The sequence below is a fragment of the Pelobates fuscus genome, chromosome 3 (assembly GCF_036172605.1).
Source record: "Pelobates fuscus isolate aPelFus1 chromosome 3, aPelFus1.pri, whole genome shotgun sequence".
NCBI classification, from domain to species: domain Eukaryota; kingdom Metazoa; phylum Chordata; class Amphibia; order Anura; family Pelobatidae; genus Pelobates; species Pelobates fuscus.
The window spans coordinates 221,841,172-221,865,714 of NC_086319.1; the positions used below are offsets into that span (position 1 = coordinate 221,841,172).

Below are 24,543 nucleotides of genomic sequence, written 5' to 3' on the forward strand. Positions count from 1 at the left end.
GGCTGCGCTGTATAATGGGGGGCTGCGCAGTATGATGGGGGTCTGCACTGTATAATGGGGGGTCTGCACTGTATAATGGGGGGGTCTGTGCAGTATCGGGGGGGACTGTGCAGTATTGGGGGGACTGTGCAGTATTGGGGGGTCTGCGCAGTATATTGGGGGGTCTGCTTAGTATATTGGGGCGGCTGCGCAGTATATTGGGGTGGCCTGTGTGTTAGATGTGGGGGGCAGTGTGTTAGATGGAGGGGCTGTTCGTTACATGTGGGGGGGTAGTGTATTATATTTGTGGGCTGTGCGTTAGATGTGTACAACCCTAGTTTCACAGAAAAATATTTATTTCCTAGGTATCATATGCCATGGCATGCTTTTTGCTACGAAACCGCAGCCATCTAGTCACTCGCCAGAGAAGGATGAGAAACTGCACCCCAGCGAGAGGGACTGCCCCTACATCATCAACCAAATCCGTCGGTCACCGAATTCAGTAATCTCCGTCTCTTTGTCCATTCTGTATGTATGGTACTCCCAATTCTTATATTTAATCCGGTGTGTCTCCCACAATCTTTGTGTCTGTCTGCTGTATGTATGTGGCACGCAAGTCTGCATGCACTGTGTCTGTTATGCCAGTCACTCTAACCTGTTTATTTCTTTTTGTGTGTGTCACAGCTCTGACAAGCATGTTCTCCTATGGGACACGAAGTACATGAAGAGGAATGAAGAAGCCCATGTTTGATGCTCGTCTCCAGGGTGGAGAATTTAATTTATAAGTAATGAAGTGGCATCTGACACGTGACAAGCTGCTCCTGTTTGCACAGCAACTTCAACATTGTGTACTGTGATCACGGCCTAGTTCAGAGGTAGGTAACCTTGGGCAGTCCAGATGCTGTGAATTACATCTCCCATAATGCTGGCAAAGCATTATGGGAGGTGTAGTCCAAAACCTCTGGAATACCGAATGCGTATGAATGAAAAGTATGCTCTGTGTGAATGGTCAGTAACAAGGGTTGAAGCCTTGACGTGGCGTTACTGCTCACATGTGTATCCATGTGCCAATTCAACCGATGTGAGTCACTGTAATACTTATGAGGTAACCATAAATACCGTGACTAGGGAGAATTAAATGCCTGTATCGCCTAAACACTGCTTACACTGTGACCGTATCTCCTAAACACTGCTCACACTGTGACCGTATCTCCTAAACACTGCTCACACTGTGACCGTATCTCCTATACACTGCTTACACTGTGACTGTATCTCCTAAACACTGCTCACACTGTGACTGTATCATAAAAACTGCTTATACTTATCGGGATCCAAAGGGGAAATCTAGGGTTATATACTCCATGCCACTTTAATCAGGGGGGTAATAAAGTGTTCCAGATATAGTGCCCCAGTTTGGTCAGGTTTAAATCATTATATATACTGTTTTCTCAATTCCAGATCAAGTTTCTGTTTGATGTGGGAGGCAGCTTAAAGCATTATACACTAAATGCATTTTCTGTATTTTAGATCTGGTGTCCCAGTACGGGATAGAGACCATCGTTCTGTTTAACAAGAGGATAGTTGTGCATCATCTATGACTGGCGGCTCAGCAGGAATTCAACAGGTTCTTGAAATGGAAACCTCTGTTGCATTAGACCCAATTCTGATATTATGACCGAACCCTAAAGCACTTAATATTTTTATGATATTTTATTTATGTATTTTGAATGTTGTGCAAAGACCCCAGATGGTCACTGTTCCACTTGTATTCCAGTGGCCATGAAGGGCAGGTGAAGGTAGTTTTTAATTGACTTAAAGCCTCTGTATGCATCTTCTTTCTCAAGGTCCTCTTCAGCATCTGGAGCGTTAATCTGCAAATATGTAGATTGGAATATGCGTTCTGGTGAGTTTTAACTTAATTTTTTATTTTTACAGCTCCCGAGGGAAGGAGCAAACCGCCTTGAGGAGTCCCTGCATAAGAGACTATTGGATACAGAAGGCTGTACTAAAGGAAGATCTCATCCCAGCATCATCTAAGTCCTAGTCAGGAGTATATGAGGCATCTTAAGAGTATAGAGCGGCTAACAATATCTGATAATAGTCCACGTGCAATTATTATGTATGTAATTGATGTACAACATATTTTTTCACTCTTTTGTTACATTAGAAATTAACAAATATTGTTAGACTTTTTGTTTACTGCTGTTCCCTGCAAAAAAAATAATATTAAAACTCCAAACAATTTTGAAATGTGCAGTGAAATGTGTATCTGTAATCAACGGTAACCTGCTAATTACTGTGGGACAATGGAGAGCAACCCCAAACTGGTACTCTATCAAACAATCCAGGACTGTTCGGAAATATGGCTTTGTATCAAACTATGATAATTTATGGTGCACATAGGTCCTCTTGTCACTGTGCCTATGGAAAGTTTTGCTTATAACAGTGATGACTTTCAAAAGATAGCAATAAGCAGAGTAAGAAGTTGCTCTTTAAAGGGACACTATAGGCACCAAGACCACTTCATCTCGCTGAAGTGGTTTGGGTGCAGTGCCTATGTCCCCTTAACCCTGCAATGTGAAATATTGCAGTTTCTGAGGAACTGCAATAATTACCTTGAAAGGTTATCTCATCCTCTATTGGCTGTCTACCAGACAGGCACTAGAGGCGCTTCAGGTCCTTAGCGGAGACCAACTACGTGAAATGACACTGGACATCCTCACGCTTTGCATGAGGACAACCAGTGTCTTTAAAAACGCTATAGAAAAGCCTTGAGTTAATGCTTTCCAATGTGGAAGCCCAAATGTGTGCGCAGGAGGGACCGGATGTTGGCGGAGCCTGACCTAACAATCAGGTAACTGACAAAAAGGCTGAAGAGGGTGTTAGAAATACAGTTTGATATTCCTAGCACCATAGGTTTCCTTTAAAACAAAGAGTCTTTACCCCATTTCTAAATTTATATAGGTTCCCAAAACATCTATAACGCCAAAAAGGCACTCCAATCTGTGTTCAACAATAAAACCTGAAGTCTTTGTTTTTTTGTGTTTTCTCCTCTGAAATCCACCATCTCATCACCCTGCTGTAGAATTGCAGTGATGTCATACAATGTGACACAGCAAGCGCTGTTATTATTTATAGCTAAGTAACACAAATAGCATGTTAAGGTGTCAGCAATATACTTTATTTATTCAAAGTTAATATGCAGTTTACACTTTATATGTATAGTGAAAAAAATATAAAAGTCAATGCGGAAACTGGCTAAAAAAAACAGTGTCGTATCCAACATGGAGAAAGTTCAATCACCTGTACAGAAAGGCTGTATAGCATTAGGAAGGCAGTATCTTTATAATAGAATAGTCTCTCTCTATCTGGGCCGTCCAGGATTATTAATCACTGGAAGATGAAGGTTACTTCATGTCTGCAGCATGCGTTCCGAAGCAGTCATATGGAAGTTTTCTGTAGAAGAAGGTAATCTCTTCTGTTTCAGCAGGTCTAGGTTAATGGTGGTGGGTTTTTCTCTGGCACTGGAACCATCAGTAAAGGAGTGTAAAATTGAGAGGATCACCTTGTTCTTCCCACAAATCTAAGAAAACTCAGAACAGAAGATTGAGGATAGTGGTTAACAATTTAATGAAACTGCAAACACGAAAACTAACTTGAAAAAAATAACATTCACAGTGTAAGCAGTGTTTAGGAGATACAGTCACAGTGTAAGCAGTGTATAGGAGATACGGTTACAGTGTAAGCCGTGTTTAGGCGATACGGTCACAGTGTAAGCAGTGTATAGGAGATACGGTCACAGTGTAAGCAGTGTTTAGGCGATACAGGCATTTAATTCTCCCTAGTCACGGTATTTATGGTTACCTCATAAGTATTACAGTGACTCACATCGGTTGAATTGGCACATGGATACACATGTGAGCAGTAACGCCACGTCAAGGCTTCAACCCTTGTTACTGACCATTCACACAGAGCATACTTTTCATTCATACGCATTCGGTATTCCAGAGGTTTTGGACTACACCTCCCATAATGCTTTGCCAGCATTATGGGAGATGTAATTCACAGCATCTGGACTGCCCAAGGTTACCTACCTCTGAACTAGGCCGTGATCACAGTACACAATGTTGAAGTTGCTGTGCAAACAGGAGCAGCTTGTCACGTGTCAGATGCCACTTCATTACTTATAAATTAAATTCTCCACCCTGGAGACGAGCATCAAACATGGGCTTCTTCATTCCTCTTCATGTACTTCGTGTCCCATAGGAGAACATGCTTGTCAGAGCTGTGACACACACAAAAAGAAATAAACAGGTTAGAGTGACTGGCATAACAGACACAGTGCATGCAGACTTGCGTGCCACATACATACAGCAGACAGACACAAAGATTGTGGGAGACACACCGGATTAAATATAAGAATTGGGAGTACCATACATACAGAATGGACAAAGAGACGGAGATTACTGAATTCGGTGACCGACGGATTTGGTTGATGATGTAGGGGCAGTCCCTCTCGCTGGGGTGCAGTTTCTCATCCTTCTCTGGCGAGTGACTAGATGGCTGCGGTTTCGTAGCAAAAAGCATGCCATGGCATATGATACCTAGGAAATAAATATTTTTCTGTGAAACTAGGGTTGTACACATCTAACGCACAGCCCACAAATATAATACACTACCCCCCCACATGTAACGAACAGCCCCTCCATCTAACACACTGCCCCCCACATCTAACACACAGGCCACCCCAATATACTGCGCAGCCGCCCCAATATACTAAGCAGACCCCCCAATATACTGCGCAGACCCCCCAATACTGCACAGTCCCCCCAATACTGCACAGTCCCCCCCGATACTGCACAGACCCCCCCATTATACAGTGCAGACCCCCCATTATACAGTGCAGACCCCCCATCATACTGCGCAGCCCCCCATTATACAGCGCAGCCCCCCATCATACTGCACAGCCCCCCTATTAAACAGCTAAGTCCACCCATCATATTGCGCAGCCCCCCCATTATATTGCGCAGCCCCCCATCATACTGCGCAGACCCCCCCAATATACTGCGCAGACCCCCCAATACACTGTGCAGACCCCCCCAATATACTGTGCAGCCCCCCCAATATACTGCGCAGACCCCCCCCCAATATACTGTGCAGACACCCCCCCAATATACTGCGCAGACACCCCCCCAATATACTGCGCAGACACCCCCCCAATATACTGCGCAGACACCCCCCCAATATACTGCGCAGACACCCCCCCAATATACTGCGCAGACCCCCCCCAATATACTGTGCAGCCCCCCCAATATACTGTGCAGACCCCCCCCCAATATACTGTGCAGACACCCCCCCAATATACTGCGCAGACACCCCCCCAATATACTGCGCAGACCCCCCCCAATATACTGCGCAGACACCCCCCAATATACTGCGCAGACCCCCCCAATATACTGCGCAGCCCCCCCAATATACTGTGCAGACCCCCCAATATACTGTGCAGACCCCCCCAATATACTGTGCAGCCCCCCCAATATACTGTGCAGCCCCCCCCAATATACTGCGCAGACACCCCCCCAATATACTGTGCAGCCCCCCCCAATATACTGTGCAGACCCCCCCCAATATACTGTGCAGACCCCCCCCAATATACTGTGCAGACCCCCCCCAATATACTGTGCAGACACCCCCCAATATACTGCGCAGACCCCCCCCAATATACTGTGCAGACACCCCCCAATATACTGTGCAGCCCCCCCCAATATACTGTGCAGACCCCCCCCCCAATATACTGTGCAGACACCCCCCAATATACTGCGCAGACACCCCCCCAATATACTGCGCAGACACCCCCCCAATATACTGCGCAGACCCCCCCCAATATACTGTGCAGCCCCCCCCAATATACTGTGCAGACCCCCCCCCAATATACTGTGCAGACACCCCCCCAATATACTGCGCAGACACCCCCCCAATATACTGCGCAGACCCCCCCCAATATACTGCGCAGACACCCCCCCAATATACTGCGCAGACACCCCCCCAATATACTGCGCAGACACCCCCCCAATATACTGCGCAGACACCCCCCCAATATACTGCGCAGACCCCCCCCAATATACTGTGCAGCCCCCCCCAATATACTGTGCAGACCCCCCCCCAATATACTGTGCAGACACCCCCCCAATATACTGCGCAGACACCCCCCCAATATACTGCGCAGACCCCCCCCAATATACTGCGCAGACACCCCCCCAATATACTGCGCAGACCCCCCCCAATATACTGCGCAGCCCCCCCCAATATACTGTGCAGACCCCCCCAATATACTGTGCAGACCCCCCCAATATACTGTGCAGCCCCCCCCAATATACTGTGCAGCCCCCCCCAATATACTGCGCAGACACCCCCCCAATATACTGTGCAGCCCCCCCCAATATACTGTGCAGACCCCCCCCAATATACTGTGCAGACCCCCCCCAATATACTGTGCAGACCCCCCCCAATATACTGTGCAGACACCCCCCAATATACTGCGCAGACCCCCCCAATATACTGTGCAGACACCCCCCAATATACTGTGCAGCCCCCCCAATATACTGTGCAGACCCCCCCCCCCCAATATACTGTGCAGACACCCCCCAATATACTGCGCAGACCCCCCCCAATATACTGCGCAGACACCCCCCCAATATACTGTGCAGCCCCCCCCAATATACTGTGCAGACCCCCCCCCCAATATACTGTGCAGACACCCCCCAATATACTGCGCAGACCCCCCCCAATATACTGCGCAGACACCCCCCCAATATACTGTGCAGCCCCCCCCAATATACTGCGCAGACACCCCCCCAATATACTGTGCAGACCCCCCCCCAATATACTGTGCAGACCCCCCCCAATATACTGTGCAGACACCCCCCAATATACTGCGCAGACCCCCCCAATATACTGTGCAGACACCCCCCAATATACTGTGCAGCCCCCCCCAATATACTGTGCAGACCCCCCCCCCAATATACTGTGCAGACACCCCCCAATATACTGCGCAGACACCCCCCCAATATACTGCGCAGACACCCCCCCAATATACTGCGCAGACCCCCCCCAATATACTGTGCAGCCCCCCCCAATATACTGTGCAGACCCCCCCCCAATATACTGTGCAGACACCCCCCCAATATACTGCGCAGACACCCCCCCAATATACTGCGCAGACACCCCCCCAATATACTGCGCAGACACCCCCCCAATATACTGCGCAGACACCCCCCCAATATACTGCGCAGACCCCCCCCAATATACTGTGCAGCCCCCCCCCAATATACTGTGCAGACCCCCCCCAATATACTGTGCAGACACCCCCCCAATATACTGCGCAGACACCCCCCCAATATACTGCGCAGACCCCCCCAATATACTGCGCAGACACCCCCCCAATATACTGCGCAGACCCCCCCCAATATACTGCGCAGCCCCCCCCAATATACTGTGCAGACCCCCCCAATATACTGTGCAGACCCCCCCAATATACTGTGCAGCCCCCCCCAATATACTGTGCAGCCCCCCCCAATATACTGCGCAGACACCCCCCCAATATACTGTGCAGCCCCCCAATATACTGTGCAGACCCCCCCCCCAATATACTGTGCAGACCCCCCCCAATATACTGTGCAGACCCCCCCAATATACTGTGCAGACACCCCCCCCCCAATATACTGTACCCTCCCCTCGGATGGCTGAGGGTGTTGGGAGCAGGGAAAGACTGACCTGTGTCCAGATAAGTTTGGAGCTGATGATGTGAGTCCGCGCGTGCGCAGTTGAGGGGTAGGTACATTTTATGGCCATTTCTCCTGTGAAATTTCCCTACCCCACATTGCGCACGCGCGGTCTATTGGGTCCGCGCACGCGCAGTATAGGGGTATGGAGATTTCACAGGCGAAATGGCCATAAAATTTACCTACCCCTCAACTGCGCACGCGCGGTGTGTGAAGCGCTCTATGCCCAGCAGTGCGCATGCGCGATGACCCTCAGACGGGAGTACTATGAGGCGCGTGCGCACTGTGGGCTTAATGTCCCCGTCTTGCTGTAAAATCACCTACCCAGTCATTGTGCGCTTGCGCGGCGGCGCACACCCCCTCCGAACGTCACTTCCGGTGCGGCCGCGTCACCGGAAGTGACGAGGGGTATGTCTTTTTCACGGGGTATGTCTTTTTGATAGAACACCGGGATACCAGTTCACATCCCGGCTTCCCCCAGCCTGCAGGAAGCACAGTGCTCTGCTCGGGGGATGGGGTTACAGTAAACCCCGCTCCCTGAGCAGGTAATCGTCTGCAGAGGGAGCCCAGCAGCTGAATGGCTGCGCTGGGGGGTGGCTAAGGAGCTGCTCGCCCAGCACAGCATCCCCAGACAGCAGCAGGGCAGCCCACCGGGAAACCTCCCAGTGGGCGCCCCCCAGAGGCCGGCGCCCCAGGCGAATGCCTTATTCGCCTTAATGGTAGCGCCGGCCCTGGTTCCCCTGCTGGGCTCTGTCGCCCATACCCTTTCTCCCTTATTCACCACCTGCTCCCCGCGGCCCCTGGCCGCTTGCTGAGCAGCTTTTTCAACCGTGGCAGTGCCGCGCTCGTTTTTTGCGGCCGCAGCGGCCATTTATTGGAGCCGCGGCAGCCATTTTTTTGGAGCCGCATGGGCTCCGTGCATTGCAAACAGCCCGGTCTCACCCACCGAGCTGCCCTGCTGCCTGCTGGCCATGTGATATATGCCATGCCACATGTGATATATGCTAATCAAGTCTTTCTCTTAAGGTCATTTCTCATAAAAATTAAATGGCCTGTTTTTCAGCACCTAGCTCCCCTGCCTAGGATTTGCTGCCCTTTCTTCAAGGGACTTAATTTTTTCCACTATACATACAAAAGTGTATCCTAATATAATACCTGAGTGGTCTGTAGATGTGAGTCAGCTTCTAGCTGTATGGACCCTTCTACCCCTCATGGGGGCTAACGGTCCCCACATACAGCCCTGTTATTACTGGGGGTTACCCTCCCCCCTTCTATATTTCTGGGGGTCTACCCGCTACTGGACCATAATAATGGACGTGTGACACCATTGTGGGCTGGGTGACCCCCTCCCTCTGGCAACATGGCTACCATTTGAGTACCCTGCTGGCTCTACGGTGTCCTGTAGGATTAATGCTGAGGGTGACCCCCTCCAGCTTCCTACACTAATGCTCCGGCAATGTCCTGTTATTATCATACCGAGGGGGAACCCCTTTTACAGTCTGCACTGCTGGACCTGCAGCGTCCGGGTGTACCCGTAAAAGAGGGGTCCCCTCCCACTGATACGGTGCCCTGCTATAGGCAGATACTGAGGGTGACCCCCTACTGTGGACTATTCTGCTGGACCTACAGGGTCCCGTTAGAACCATAATGAGGGTGACCACTACTGGGTGTACAGACCTCTATGATACCACACCGAGGGTGACCCCCTCTTACCTACAGCACTGCTGGATCTGCAATGCCCGGTTATGGTTATATGAGGGTAACCCCCCCTGCCGTCTGCACTGCTGGACCGGCAATGTCTAGTTACTTTATTATACGGCTAACCACTACAGTGTCTGATTATGTTCAGACTGAGGGTGACCCCCTCCCCTGCTGGCCTATACTGCATGGTATGCTTGTGCTTGTTGGGTGACCCCCTCTTGCATGCTGGGTGACCCCCAGCTGGCCGCACCAGGTATCACTCAGACAGTGTTACCTCTATGGCAGTTATGCAATCACAACTGAAGGACAAATCTCCCGTACCCAGAAGGTCACTTGGCCTGTCCTCATGCCACCCCGCTGACCTCACTGCCAGAAACCATCGGTACCCTACAGGGGACACTCCACCGGCCATCTATCTTTGCACTCTATCTGGGACTAACCACTGGATGTCGACGACACGCGGACACAGATGTTTCCTCGGGACAAAGCTACAGCTTTAAGTTACAGCTTGGAAAGCGAAAAATACTAAATTCCCTTTGGGAATGGACCGATATGACTTATAGGTGTCTCCTAGTTGGTTTCTACCCCTGAGAACCGCAAAACGGCCCTTGTCCGAGCTGGACATCAAACTGACGGATTTGGCATCCAAATGCTGGGTCTGCTCTCCGGAGTTACTCTCATGTACAAATTGAGCTGACACGTCTCTATTCATAGGGTTCCCCTTAACTAGCCCCAGAGGTCTCTCGGAGCGTGCCCGGACTCAGGATCAAGGTTGCGGAACCTTGGACCGTTCCATGACCGTTCCATGAGCGATACGCATGACCAAAAGAGGCGTCCATTCCGAAGTTGTCATGCTGGGCGAAGGGTGCGGCGGAGTGGACTCCCGCCCCATCCCCACGCTACATGCTCCCAATGCATATGTCACCTGTGGACACTTTGAGACGGAGGGCACTCATCCCCTCAGAGAGCTGCTCGGCGTGGAAGATTGGTTCTCTCCCTCAACTGGACATTAGAGAAACCCGCATGGATTTTGCCATCAACATGGACATATTGAATCTGACTCCCTCCCAGTCAACCCAGTTTCTGGTCTTTCATAGAATATTCGGTCCAGGCGGTGCTGCGCCTCCCGAGGACCAAGATGTCCGTCTTCAAGGAAAATGCCAGGCATATACTCCGCAACCCACAGGTCACACTTAGGGGCCCAACCCGGTCGATTGACCAGTTGTTATTCGCCATCGAGGCCATACCTCCAGGATCCGGTACCATCAGCCGCTCCAACATGACGCTTTCTTGGGTCTTCGGCCTGGTACGACCGAATCATGTGACCTTCGGACGAAGCTCATCTAAAACTTAATTGATGACTCCGACATAGGAGGACCTGGCCTACCTAGGAGTTTCGGACCCCAACCAACTTTGGCCTGGACTCTGGAGTCCGAAGGAGGGACCTCTTCACGCCAACTGCATGGAACTACCTGCAGGTTTGTTCAACATTCACAGCTTTCCCAGGGGAAGTAGTACTGCTCGCTACCTTCCGGCGTGGACTTATCACTGGTTGCCCACTATGGACTGCAGTCGGATCTCACGTAGGATCGCTATCGATAGCGTCTGGACAAGTATTCGTCATTTGTGACAGAATGTCTGCGGGACGAGACACTCATGTGGCGGACGGCTTCACCCGACCATGGAGAGACCCCAATGATTGGTTGCCTCACCCTCCGGGGTCTCGAGTACTGGCATGATTAAATTCGGTGCGAACTGCCATACGGAGCGGTTCTCCAGCTGGCTGCCAGACCCTCAGCAAAGCGAGGGATGCGTTTTCCAAGCTTGGTCTCCTTCGGGGCGTACGCATCCCGTTTACCTCCAGGATACTTCGGGCTTTGCTTCAGACCGAATTCCTGGGAGTGTCGTTTCGCCTGGCCACATCACTTCGGAGGAGTCCTCCGTGCTTTCCCCTTTTGCTGGAGTTTGCCATGGGAAGGCAATCTACGACTCCCTGTCTCTTAATGTCCTGTGTGGGATCCACAGGGGTAGCCAGCCATGACTGGTGTCTGGAGAGATGTTTGGGTCCCTATGGTGGTCCTTATCATGGCTGTCCCCATTGTCTGGCTGAGTTGCCCTCTCAGGGTAGGATCGTATGGGGCCATTCACGTCCTATGTCAGCTAGTGGACGACTCATGTGCGTTTTCTCAAGATTCTGGCATTGGTAAGGATCTCTTGTTCTGCAGTCTACCAAGAGGAGTATACCTTACGGGAGGTCTATCTCTCGCTATTCCTCAAGTCTAGTGGTATCATGTGTTTTTTATTTCCTTGAGGAATAACCTGATGACAAGGACTTGCCTTGCGCCAGTTTTTCCGCTTACGGTTTTCCCCAGTACATCTTGTATTTCATGGCGTTCTGACGTCATGGTATCGACGTAGTGTCTTCTTCCTTCTTGCCGTTCACTACATCGGTTTCTGCTCCACACATATTTCATTTCTATTCGTCCTCTGTGTTGTACCCCTATTCTCCGGATAGGCCACGGCTCTGTTGACAGGTTGTACACGACCATGTAGATTCAGGATCTGGTTCTTTTGTCCGTCTACTCATGGACAGCTGTTGATTTCTGCGTACGGACGTTTTGGACTGTTTCTGCATCTTCGCTCACCCGTTGGATTTGGTGGATCCTCTCATTGGCTGACCTCTGGGACACTTTTGGTTCGGGGTGCTGTCACCTCAACAACTTTGGAAGCCGTTGGGTCCCTTCTGCATTTTCTCTACACCGCTGCTTGTTTAGGGAATGGGTTTTTCCATTCTCCTTTTATTTCAGTCCTCTATGTCATATTGCTTCTGGTTCTACTATTTGGGCGTTAAAATTGCAAATATGAAGCCTCCTGTCCTGCCATAAAATTAGGGATTATTCTAGCCCCGGTGAGGGAATAATCTAAATTTATTAAAGACAGGAGGTGAATATTTCCCCCCTTTTTTTACGTTCCCTCCCTGGATTTGGGTCTTATAATTAATTTGGGATATTGTTATGTTTTGTGAATGCATTGTTTAACATAATAAAGGTTATTTCTATTCAGTGATAATTGTCTGTGTGCATTTTATTCATCATGTTTGTGTTGTAATTATGTTTCGTCAATGCCTTTTAGTTAAGGTACATACTAGATACTAGGTCTTCATAAGATCTGTAGACTTTGTTTATTCATCAGGTATTATGATGTGCAAGTGATATTGTGTCGATATGACATCTTGCCTTGACAGTTTACTTTCACTATGTTTTCCTTTTTCTTGCAGTGTAATCTGTTTTCTCTCTGGGCTTGACGATTGTTTCTCTGGATGTGTCTGCTACAAGGTGGATGCGTTGGTTTCCTTGCTCTCCTGCTCGACCTCATCAAAGAAAGAGGAACCTGCCTAAATAAATCCAGCAATTAAGCTGCCTAAAAAAAACCCTAGCAAATAGACTGTTTAAATAAACAAGCAGCATGTAGGATAAAAAACAACCCAGAGCAGAGACAACTCTGAGTTGGTGAGTGCTCACCTGGAGGCAGCAGCAAAGAAAGAGGAAGTGGAAGAGCCTCAGCCTACTTAGGGGATTTATACTACTGTTGCTTTTTTCTGATTGGTTGTTTTGAAAAGTTCTGTTAACTGTTTCTTTGCTGCTGGAGGTTTCAGTAAAGAAGGTAAAGCAAATATTCGCCTCCTGTCTTTAATAAAATTTAGATTATTCCCTCACCGAGTCTAGAATAATCCCTAATTTTCCAAAACCCTATAAAACCTGTATATGGGGTAACTGTTGTACACATGAGACATCAACACAAATATGAGTGTTTTAGAGCAGGAAAATGTAAAATGATAATGTGGTGGAATCTCGGTAAAAATAAATTTAGTAGGCCGAGATTACCACGTGGTATGTGTACGTGCATATACTGGTGTATCGGTCGGTTGGTTGCACGTGGCAAAGATACAATCAGTAGTGTACGGAGCATGTGCAAGGATACAGGATATAGTATTCCCCTCCTCCATTGTGCTGGGCAAGCCATGTGGTCAAACAGGAAGTTAGTTCTTGTTCGATTGATTGGGTAAGAGTATGTGTGGGTGGAGCTTATTATGGGAGGAGTTACATGCCTATAAAAGGAGCCTACACAATTGTTCGGGGCTCAGATCTTGTATTTTGGTGACATTAGTCCCTCTGAGTCCCGGTCGGTGAATCGAATAAAGAATCTCTTCCTTCCTGAAGAAACCTGTGTCCATCTCTCTGTGCTTGGCTTCCGTCAGTTTCTCCGGTATCAATAATGATATCATCAGTAAAAGTGCAGTTTTGTGTGAAAAATGCAATAAAGAAATATGGACACTAACTTTGGCCAGGTTTTGTGACCACTAGTGGTGGCTACTAAAAATAACTGCACATAACATACCCCATTTTGAATCCACCAATACCAGCAAAACAGCGAATTACAGGAAAAACCTTTTCTCAGTTACTTGTTGCCGCAACTCCAGTTACAAAGGGGAATTAAATATGTAACACAACATGGACACTTACAACATGTAACCCAGATCCTGATATTGGTGCTGGATCAATCCCTTATGTAGAAATCACCAAAACCAGCCAAACAGTCCGCATTAATAAGGATTTTAGGATAATCCACAAGGTGGATCATGGAAAATGCATACTTTATTGTAAAAAAAAAAATGGTGAACAACATGCCATTAATATATAGACAGACCTCGTCAGGACAGGTGTGAAATGCATCCAAAAGTTACTATACGTTTATTGATATGTATGTTTTTCCCTCCCTCTTCTGACAGGTGCAGGTATTTCCTTTTTTGTATTTTTTTTTTTTTACAGACTCCCCAGAGGGAGAAAGAGTCTGCATTAATTGACGTGTGTTCTAAGATTTTGAATTGCCTGTCACTTATGAGGTCTGCACATATTTTTATGTATTAGCTGGCAGGGATGGCAGGGGGGGTATAAATGAAAGAAGGTAGGGAGAGAGATTCACATTTTTCCACAGAATTCACAGTAGGCCATCTGAAACAGTTATTATTTTATTATTTATATAGCGCCATCAGATTCCGTAGCGCTGTACAATGGGTGGACTAACAGACATGTAATTGTAACCAGTCCAACAAAAACAGAATACCCTGCACTCAGATCCTGCATATATGCTCCGGCCTTCCACCAACTGGCGCTCTGTGTATAGGATGGACACCGCTGAATCCACCAATGTAGTATCAAAGAAGAAAAACACAGGCAGCACTCCAGGATATAGAAGGTGAATTTATTCGTGGGTTCACCACCTCACCAAAATAAGTGCGACGTTTCGGCTCATGATTAAGGCTCTAAGCAGCCGAAACATTACACTTATTTTGGTGAGGTGGTGAACCCACGAATAAATTCACCTTCTATATCCTGGAGTGCTGCCTGTGTTTTTCTTCTTTGATGTAATTTGTAACCAGACAACTGGATGTACAGGTAGGGCCGGATTGACATAGGGGCTGATGGAGCTGCAGTTCCAGGCCCAGGCCCATGGAATAGGACCATTTATTTATTTTTTACACACAATACTCTTAGGGTTTCCACCTGGCTTTTATTTTATTTGCACAGCCAGTATTTGAGGCTGCAATATCGGTGCCAATATTGCAGTCATACTGGCAATACAAATGGTGGCATTTTTCTCAGTATAAACAAAGATTACGATGCAATACTGGCCAGTAGGGGTCACTGTGAGTGCAGAGAGGCAGGGATAGGAAGTTCCAGCATATGCCTCCCTGCCTATCTCTACTCACTGATCCGCAGGGGAGCAGGTACAGAGAGTCCAGATGGAACTACCACCCTGCAGAGACAGCCTACAGCTCAGGGAAGTGAGGGATGGGGGGAAAGGCAGCAAGGAGACATAGGGACACTGAGACACTAAGGGACATTGGGAGACATTATGACACAGACACTTGGGGACACAGAGACACATGGGGACACAGTGTCCCTATATCTCCCAGTGTCCTCATGCCTCCCAGCCAGTGTCCCTGGTGTCTTATTGTCCCCATGTCTCTCAGTGCCCCCTAGTCTCCCAGTGTCTCAGTGCCCCTCATGTCTCAATGTCCCCATGTCCTCCAGCCAGTGTCTCTAGTGTCTGTGTCCCCATGTCTTCAAGTGTCCCTTATTTTCCCAGTGCCCCCATGTGTCCCAGCCGTTGTCCCTGGTGTCTCCGTGTCCCCAGGTCTCCCCGTGTCCCCAGGTCTCCCCATGTTCCTAGTGACATGGGGACCCTGGGAGAGATGGGGACATAAACACATGGGAATACTGGGGGGGGGGGGCAGTGAGACATGGGGTATTGAGACACTGTGATACATAGGGTCACTGGGAGACCTGGGGACACAACACAAGGGTCCGCTGGGAGACATGGGGACACTGGGAGACATGAGGCACTGAGACAGTGGGAGACTTGAGACACTGGGAGCAATCCATCTATATAGCAGAATTGAACCAAGTAGTTTTTTTGGTTATTTTACAGCATTTTCTCTTATGTCACTCCTTGTGATTTACATCATGTGCTGTCACCCACACATAATTAATTATGCAAATTAGTAAGGCTGGTATGTAACTACTTTTCACATACTCTTGCTCAAGTATGGAAACTTAAGAGGGATGTATGGGAACAAAACTTGTGTGGACTGGCTGACAATGAATATAGTTACGGTAATGCTGACTTTGGTCTCTTTAACACTGTGGCATGTTCCCTTTCTTCTTCACTCACTACATACAACTTTTCTCTGTCCCAGACTATATACCAGGAACTTCTGCCTGCTAGTAAGAAGGTAAGGAGAAAAGTGGACCAGCGAGTGCTAAGGGACAGTCCTTATAAAGCGTTGAGCGAGCGCATCGTTAGACGCTGTGATCCTTGTCTGCTGGTAGCACGGTCCTCTAGGGTAAACAACAGGCACAGTCCTTTTATTTTCATATAATCCAGGTACTTTATTTGTAAGTCCACACAGGAGACAGCAGCAAATGAAAACATAAATATAACACAAATCCCTATAAATAAAAACCTAGCTCGTCTGAGCACTTACTAACTTTAGGTTCCCTATCTCTCAGGGGTTAAACTAGAACAAAACAATATTGGTTGTCTTTGTAAGCTCTCTGCACTCCCAGTGCTCCAAGCCAGCCTTGACTGCTTCCCTTTCTGCACTCCCAGTGCTCCAAGCCAGCCTTGACTGCTTCCCTTTCTGCACTCCCAGTGCTCCAAACCAGCCTTGACTGCTTTCCTTTTGCACTCCTAGTGCTCAGTCTCCTTGACTCTCTCACTGGAGAGAACAGCCTCTCTCCTACCTGCTTCCAGGGAGGAAGCCAGCAATCCCCCCTTTACCTGCCTAGCAGGGAGGGGTTTATTCCCACTGCTACAGCTGATTATCTGCAGCTGAGCAGTGGGTTGGAGACAGTTCCAAAAAACTCTGACCTGGACCTTATTCCTCCCAGTTGTGTCTAAACTGAGGAGTGGAGCATTGGCCCACCCTTCTCTCCAAATGCTCCACCCCAGGGGCCCATAACTAAACATAGCTTAGTGTTGTGCAACACACATACAACACGTACTTTCCCTGGGGTTAAATGTTAAAGGCCTCTCTGCCTTCACTTTATCACAACGCATTATTTGCCAAGCTCAGGGTGCTGTCTGCATAGTATGCCCTTAGTTGGCCAGCCTGGGTGATTGGCAGGCAGCCTGCCATGCATTCATGCCAGGCTGGCCTTCCAATTTTTTGGGCATGTTTGCCCCTTTTGGTAGGTTACGTGATTTGTGTCAGTGGCACACCCTTTTACCATGCCCATTGAATTCCTGCTTCACTGGACACTGCTGTTAGGGGTTATGGATTTACTTGAAATATGAAAACATAAATTAGAGAGAGATTAGCATAGGGTATGTGTTTTCTTGTAGCTGCTGTTTTCTTTTCCTCCAGCACCATCTCCATCAGATACATGACGCTTGGGAATGTTTTAGTGTTTTTGGTCAATAAGATTCTGTAATTAGGCCCATCATAATTGTCAGCACCAGGCCCACTGGGCTGTTAATCTGGCCCTGCATACAGGAACAGAGAAGTAGAGGGCCCTGCTTAATGAGCTTATATTCTAGAGGGAGTGGGGTATATAGTGACCCAAAGGGTAAAAGTAGGGGTACGAAATAGGTTGTTAGAAAAGTATTCACTGAGGGCTTAGTAGGTAATTTTTGATAGTTGCAGGAGAGGAGTCATGGAGGGTGGAGGATAAAAACCTGCTAACAGTTTAATTGATATGCTTTCTTAAAGAAGTGCGTTTTCAATGATTTTTTGAATGAGTGGAGACTGGGTGAAATCCTTACGGAGAAGGGAAGGAAGTTCCACAGAAGAGGTGCAGCCCTGGAAAAGTCTTGGAGGTGAGCATTAGAGGTGGGAGTACGGGCAGAGGATATACGTAGGTCTTTGGCAGAGCATAGAGGCCTCAACGAAACATACCTGTGTATCAGGGAGGATAGGTAGGTCGGAGCAGCATTATGTAGGGACTTGTAAGCAAGCAGCAGAATTTTAAATTGAGCCCTATATCTAACTGGAACCTAATGCAGGGACTGAAAGAGTGGGGAGACGTGGGAGAAGCGAGCAGACAGGAAAATGAGCCTTGCCACGGCATTCATTATAGATTGCAATGGTGCAATCTGAGAAAACACGTAAGACCACTGAGAAGAGTATTGCAGTAGTCCAGGCGAGAGAGAACAAGAGCATGGACCAGCACCTTAGCCGCATCCAAGGTTAAATAGGGGCGGATGCGCGCTATGTTTTTGAGATGGAAGCGACAGGATTTGGCGATTGATTGAACATGAGGGGTGAAGGAGAGGTTGGAGTAAAAAAGAACACCCAGGGAGCGAGCCTGCGAGGTAGAGATGATGGTAGCACCATTGACTTGGAGGGAGACAGACACAGGAGTAGTAACATTTGAGGGAGGAAAGACCAAAGTTCTGTTTTGGACAGGTTGAATTTAAAGAAGTGAGTAGCCATCCATTTGGAAATCGAAGAGAGGCAGTCAGAGACACGAGTCAAGATGGGCGGAGAGAGATCAGGAAAGGACAGGTAAATTTGCGTGTCATCTGCATGAAATGATAACAGAAGCCAAATGAGCTGATGAGTTTACCAAGGGAGGCAGTGTAGATAGAGAACAGTAGGGGACCAAGGACAGAACCATGGGAGATGCCGACAGAGAGTGGTTGGGGGGGGGGGGGAGAGGCAGAGAAAGAAACACTGAAAGAGTGCTGAGAGAGATAGGAGGAGCACCAGGAGAGAGCAGTATCCCGTAGACCAAAATTACGGAGAATGCGAAGAAGCTGTTAATGATCAACATGTTAATGATCATCAATGAATTAGGATAGAGTAATGGCCGCGAGATTTAGCAGCAATTAAATCATTGGATACTTTGGTCACAGCCGTTTCGACAGAATGACCAACGCGAAATCCAGACTGAAGGGGGTCAAGCAGAGAGTTGGTTTCGAGTTATAAAACTCCTATCTTATTCACGGCATACCAATGTTATTCAGCAGTAATGCCATCTTTTTTTCCAGTCCCCTCTTATAAAACCCTCATCTTATTAACCAGTACCACATCATATTTACAACGCTCACCTTATCCTCCATCTATTTTACCAGTCTGCCATGTTATTCACTAATTGCTCTCTTATCAAACCCCAATACTATTCACCACTCTTGTACCCAAACCCTATAAACAGTAGTAATTATGTAATTTTGTTTACCTGTATTCATACCATGTATTTATGTGAGCTGGGCTGTTCAGATTCTAGTGATTTGTGAATTTGTACATTAATTGAAACTGATAATTTTGGATAATACGAGTTTAATATTTAATAGAGCTGCACTATGATGTTTTTATGTTTTTCTTCTAATTGTATAATTGAATCACAGAGGACATTGAAGAACGTGTCAAAGAGAAGTGTATATTTTAAAGCTCTACGAGGTGTGGATATCAAATTTATTTGTGTATACTCCTTTCTTTTATAGTTTTCACTTTTACATTATTGGCTTGTTCAGAAGGACACAACTCTACGGTCGGTTGCAGCTATAAAGGTAGATTCATTTTATTAGTTTAAGTTACTAATTTGGAACTTTTGGGGTATTTCATACTGGTTAAAAAATGTTTGTTGAGTGATAGAAAATTAAACTCTGAACAACTCAATGAAGGCAGTTCTTACAATTAGGGATAATTCTAGCTTTAGTGACTAAATAATCTAAATTGTATTAAAGACAGGAGGCAGATATTTGCTGTAAACCTCCCAGCTGAAAAGAAACCGTTAAAAGTGTAAAACAGGATTAACGAATCAGAATGCATATATCAGTAACTGTGAGACTCCTTCCACTTTCTTGATGCACCCACACTATGTAGTCAACCATGTAAACCAGAATTAGATGATATGTGGTCAACTATCTAAACAGGAATAGTCCAAACAAGATTATATATTTGTGGCAGACCTGGCATCAGTCCCTGGGGTTGCCTGTACCCATATTGAGTTGTTGCGAACAGATCTTTATCGCCCTGTTTGGGAACCGAACAGAACTTGTGTGGTACTCCCTGTTATTGATTTAGAACACTGACCACCCCTGACTGTTAACCGCATATAAGGAGTACTTGAGTGCTTTCCCTGGGAGGCTGCTGTTCGTATAACCGAACACACGTGGTTCAGTGCATTTTGCCTCCCGAACTAAGGCAGCGGTACTGGGTCGTCAAGTGCGTGGAACTAATTTCGGCTACGCGTTCTTGACCGCGGTCAAGATGGTACTGCTGCCTGTATACTTTCCCAAACAACTACATGTACCACGTTCGGGAGATATGATCTACCGACTGGGGGAAGCATTTGCTACCTAAGAGCCGGGGGGAGCGTTCGTCAGTGTTCGTGCAGGAACTCCCGAACTCAGACCGGCTACAGCCCTGGATTTTCTAGAACACTATTGGGGCATTACCTGGTGGCCGGCCGGTGAAATCTTCTCCCGAATAGCGATCTCGTTCCACCGGACCAATCTGAACGCTTTTCGGATATGTTGTGCGCTCAGATTCAGGCTAATTGGGGATATAAGAATTGTGGGGTTCCTGTACTGTTTTATTATGTTTTTGGGGTGTTTTTATATTTTAGGTAACTTAGAGATAATTGAGTTATCTAAAATTCCCAGCTTAATTATCTCTCAGACACAGTGCATCCTGAGAAAATTCCCTGTCGACTTGTCCTGGAGACCCCACACTATGGGGCTGTGCATAAAAAGCCGTGTGTGGGCTAATAAAAATCAGTTGACTCCCAGGACTGTGTGTCGTCCAGTTACTGGGGGAATGGGCTATATTCACTAACCAGCACTTCCCTTCTACAGGGAGTGCAGAATTATTAGGCAAGTTGTATTTTTGAGGATTAATTTTATTATTGAACAACAACCATGTTCCCAATGAACCCAAAAAACTAATTAATATCAAAGCTGAAGATTTTTGGAAGTAGTTTTTAGTTTGTTTTTAGTTATAGCTATTTTAGGGGGATATCTGTGTGTGCAGGTGACTATTACTGTGCATAATTATTAGGCAACTTAACAAAAAACAAATATATACCCATTTAAATTATTTATTTTTACCAGTGAAACCAATATAACATCTCAACATTCACAAATATACATTTCTGACATTCAAAAACATAACAAAAACAAATCAGTGACCAATATAGCCACCTTTCTTTGCAAGGACACTCAAAAGCCTGCCATCCATGGATTCTGTCAGTGTTTTGATCTGTTCACCATCAACATTGCGTGCAGCAGCAACCACAGCCTCCCAGACACTGTTCAGAGAGGTGTACTGTTTTCCCTCCTTGTAAATCTCACATTTGATGATGGACCACAGGTTCTCAATGGGGTTCAGATCAGGTGAACAAGGAGGCCATGTCATTAGATTTTCTTCTTTTATACCCTTTCTTGCCAGCCACGCTGTGGAGTACTTGCATGCGTGTGATGGAGCATTGTCCTGCATGAAAATCATGTTTTTCTTGAAGGATGCAGACTTCTTCCTGTACCACTGCTTGAAGAAGGTGTCTTCCAGAAACTGGGAGTTGAGCTTGACTCCATCCTCAACCCGAAAAGGCCCACAAGCTCATCTTTGATGATACCAGCCCAAACCAGTACTCCACCTCCACCTTGCTGGCGTCTGAGTCGGACTGGAGCTCTCTGCCCTTTACCAATCCATCCATCTGGCCCATCAAGACTCACTCTCATTTCATCAGTCCATAAAACCTTAGAAGAATCAGTCTTGAGATATTTCTTGGCCCAGTCTTGACGTTTCAGCTTGTGTGTTGTTCAGTGGTGGTCGTCTTTCAGCCTTTCTTACCTTGGCCATGTCTCTGAGTATTGCACACCTTGTGCTTTCGGGCACTCCAGTGATGTTGCAGCTCTGAAATATGGCCAAACTTGGCATCTTGGCAGCTGCACGCTTGACTTTTCTCAGTTCATGGGCAGTTATTTTGCGCCTTGGTTTCTCCACACGCTTCTTGCGACCCTGTTGACTATTTTGAATGAAACGCTTGATTGTTCGATGATCACGCTTCAGAAGCTTTGCAATTTTAAGAGTGCTGCATCCCTCTGCAAGATATCTCACTATTTTTGACTTTTATGAGCCTGTCAAGTCCTTCTTTTGACCCATTTTGCCAAAGGAAAGGAAGTTGCCTAATAATTATGCACACCTGATATAGGGTGTTGATGTCATTAGACCACACCCCTTCTCATTACAGAGATGCACATCACCTAATATGCTTAATTGGTAGTAGGCTTTCGAGCCTATACAGCTTGGAGTAAGACAACATGCATAAAGAGGATGATGTGGTCAAAATACTCATTTGCCTAATAATTCTGCACACAGTGTAGCTCCAGAGGATTACAGAGGAGATATTCAGTCTCAGCATTGCAGCTTCACTACAATCTTGTCACCCATGTAAGAAAGAACAGTCAAAATGAGATGAGATGTAGTCAGCCATGTAAAGTGGAGACGGTTATTCACAATAATTGTGAAAGTATGGTACTTAAAAAGGGTGACAAACATGCAAAGACATGCAATAACCTTTAAGCAGTTCACAATAACGACAATATATGTCAAAAGGAATATACATTTTATGACAAGACAGGAGACTTCATATTTGCTATTTTATCGCCTGAAAATTAAAGGAAAAGATGCATGAGAAGAGGGACGAAAATAAAAGGTACAGAAGGCAGACACCATATCAGCTGATGACAACATTTCAGAAATGTAGCTTCCTGCAAGGAGGGCAGGTGAAGCAGACGCTCTGCGAACATAATGAGCACCAAAGGAAGCAACCGCTGACAGACTGATGAGATCATTTGATCAAAAGAGCAATTATAGGGGGGGCGGGGCCTGACCGCCAAGATGGCCGGACGCACATGCTAAATGCTCGCCCTAACGACAACATACCGAGTCAGAACGGCAAACCAGATAGAAGGGATTAACCTGCAATCGAAGCGGCACTCACCGGTGCTCGAATCTCGAAGCTGTGCCCGCAAAAAACGGGGCCTAGCAGCGCAGCCTAACACGCAACGAAACAAATTGAGGGACCGCGGGAGAGACGGCCGCTCTCCTGGGACCTCACCACGCTACAATCACGGCATGTGACTCCGTTCCCCCCCCCTATGGACCGGCGGGGGTCATCCCGGTCCCCATCAAACCCGGGCAACAGACATCGAAAGCCCCGGCTATACTTTGCAGCCTGAACGACACGGCCAGTGGGCCACACAAGATGGCGTCCGCGGCTCAATGGCGGGAGTCCGCGCCAACCCACCAAGGCAGCCAAAGCACTCACCTAGAGGAGCAGTACACCGAGCGACTGGACAGGATCTTTCAAAAGTTCTGGGAGCGCTTGGAGCAACGCTGCGGGGAGGAGCAGCCTGACCCGGTGGGAACAATGATGAGGGACGAGGTGCGGAGCGGGGAGAGACCTCCAATGAGTAATCCCCACAGAGCTGCTGTCATTTACCGCACCACACACCTTCCTGGGCCAAAGGCCCCCCGGAGAAAACCTTCACGGCACCAGCCACACCGCCGGAAGCCCAACCGTCGCAGGCGACGGCAAAACACCCGAGTTCTTCACGGCGCCCAACAGAAGGTAGACCCGGCCTCAGGTGCTGGCCTTCATACCGGCCTGGGGCTGGAGTGCTCCCTCCTTATACCAACAGCCTACCGAACTCCTGCCGACCTGATCAGCTCGAGACACCAGCCTCCCCAGTAGGGGCATCGCCTGATAGATGGCCCGCCGGCCTGCAGCCCCACTTCACGCCACCCGCAGACAAGAACACTTTGGGGCACAACCTGGACTGTCCAGATACACTTAATTGAGCTCCCACCGAGCAGCCACGTTTGCCAACCGGGAACCAGATTCTCCACGGCAGCATGCACAGGGCATTGGATAAGGATGGCTAATTATACACTCAATGGCCCATCTCCTGAAGCCCAACACCGGTCTGGACTGTGACAACCCTAATGTGGACACTGTTAATCTATGTAAAGTATGGCTTACACACACTCACCCACACTATAGAAGGTGAGGATAACCTCCCACCATAGCCTTTGCCTTAATCCTATTGTTTAAGCTGACGCCCAAACCAGATTGCTATTAAGACCTGAGAATAATACCTTATCTTACATGACACTTAGCTGCATACAACGTGAATACTCTCATACACTCATTATAAAAATTGTCTAGACTTATGTCCTCAAATGATAACCTACCATCGGCCAAAAAAGAACACGCAGGCCCTCTAACGCAAAGCCTACCTCCAGAGCTCACTATGTTGGTTTTGATACTCCACCTAAGACCGCACTATGTTTGACTTGGTATAAAGGTATAGCCCAGTGGTTATCTTAATTTAGCTAACGTTAAACGATTTCTTATGCCTCTGTGTTATGTTATTAAGCCTTTATACGATCTTAACTTTTGTTTTAATGGCACAAAAAGCTCTCTTTTCCGTTCTTCACAAAAATGCCGATAGCAAATGCCAATTTATACAAGTTAAGCACCTATTATTTTATTTAATTTTATTTTGTTTT

General features: G+C 47.4%; 2 long non-coding RNA genes across 4 annotated transcripts; one reads left to right on the forward strand and one right to left on the reverse strand.

The window, feature by feature from the left end:
• Positions 1–455: 455 nt before the first annotated feature.
• Positions 456–1,979, forward strand: LOC134601018 (uncharacterized). 2 transcript variants are annotated; one of them, XR_010090395.1, is made up of 3 exons: positions 456–507; positions 664–854; positions 1,915–1,979. It is a non-coding gene; the product is annotated as an uncharacterized LOC134601018 (long non-coding RNA). The 2 variants fall into 2 exon arrangements; XR_010090394.1 differs by lacking the exon at positions 1,915–1,979 and adding an exon at positions 1,507–1,816.
• A 1,340-nt stretch (positions 1,980–3,319) lies between these two features.
• LOC134601020 (uncharacterized) lies at positions 3,320–4,474 on the reverse strand. 2 transcript variants are annotated; one of them, XR_010090396.1, is made up of 3 exons: positions 4,421–4,474; positions 4,074–4,264; positions 3,320–3,550 (listed from the first exon to the last, which is right to left on the reverse strand). It is a non-coding gene; the product is annotated as an uncharacterized LOC134601020 (long non-coding RNA). The 2 variants fall into 2 exon arrangements; XR_010090397.1 differs by having other exon boundaries at positions 4,070–4,264.
• Between the last annotated feature and the right edge of the window lie 20,069 nt (positions 4,475–24,543).